Raw genomic sequence first — 1427 nt, 5'->3', positions numbered from 1 at the left:
CCCGCCCCTCCCTCCGCACCCCCCGCCCCCCAGCACTATCTAGAGCAGGGTAAATACTGGCTCAGTTGTACCCCACAAGCCTTGCCACGGGCTAGATCAAGCCTCCCACGTCACTTGGCGTCATCTGTGACAAGATTTAAGCGTTTCAAAATACTGCATTTCCAGAGCAAGAACAAACAGTCCCAGTGTTGCGTAACTGAAAATGCATTAAATACTGGAGTGTTGTTCCTCACTGTAAACAGACCGCGAATACCTATACACAATTAATTGATTCAACATGCAACTTCTCCGCACTGTGATCTAACTTGGCAGTGTTATATTTTATAAATACACTTTAAGGAAGATTAGATGAAGTAATCTTTATTAGCAGCCTGTTAGCGGCTGTAAGCTAGTACTTTTACTTGGAAGTCATCCACATTTGCAATCTTATTTATGAGCCTCTACACACCACCAGGAGATTAATGTTGCATCCCTTACATTCGGAATTCCCACTGCTTTGGGTCATAGTTTTCTTTCCTCGGGCAGTTTTTGTTTCCTAAAGGAGTTTCTCCAGACTATTTCTGCAAAAAGCATCTGAGACGGAACCAGTGTAGAAGCTGCACTGTTAGACCCACCTGTTTCAGACAGGCAGAGAAAAAAGAAATTTTGGCAAAAAAAAAAAGCTGTCAAGTGAAGTCACAAGAAAGGAGAGAATGTTAGAAATATTAACTAATGTGACACTAATGCTCCCAGACTACCTCTATTATCCAAGTGCTGCATTTTAGCATTTCCGCTTTCTAACTTCAGTTTTCCTTTGTTTCACTAACAAAGAAAGTCATATTATAAATGTGGGAGGTATAAGAGGAGCTGTAAAATTACAGCTTTGGGTCTGTGCACACAGAGGAGGGATTGAGGACGGATACGGCTTTTCCTCCTCATTCAGCATTAATTCTGTGCAACAGGGTTGGGATGGGAAAGCGATGTTCCTGCATGCAGCAGTAAAACACGAGAATGACAGGATCAGGCTGTTTTAAATGTAACCTATATGCTGGCATCATCCTGGGAATCTCACCATACAGCCCAAGTCTTTGGTGCCAGGACGTGAAATCAAACAGAGCGGCGTATCAGCCGTTCATGCTTCATACCCTGGATTTGGGACATGGGATTGCGGACAGATCGCTTCCATCACGCAGCCATGACAAGCATTAAACTGCTCTACAAGTAACATCTTTGTTGAAAATTTTTCCTCTCCCCCAGCCCCCTAACTGGTAGAACCAAAAATAAAAATCTCCGCGAAGCAGAGGAAAGTGTGCTGTCAGCTGTAAACATCTGGTGAAACTCGGCGCTTGTAGAAAACCCCTCGCGGTTTTATGAAAACTTACTGTGGCTCATTATTTTTCTCAGATGCACCAGGAGCATCAGATCCAACATCAAATTCTCACTTTTAA

This window comes from Buceros rhinoceros, unplaced genomic scaffold, assembly GCF_000710305.1.
Source record: "Buceros rhinoceros silvestris isolate BGI_N320 unplaced genomic scaffold, ASM71030v1 scaffold22362, whole genome shotgun sequence".
Classification (NCBI taxonomy): domain Eukaryota; kingdom Metazoa; phylum Chordata; class Aves; order Bucerotiformes; family Bucerotidae; genus Buceros; species Buceros rhinoceros.
The sequence above is the reverse complement of the archived record's forward strand: the minus strand, read 5'-3'. Positions refer to the sequence as shown.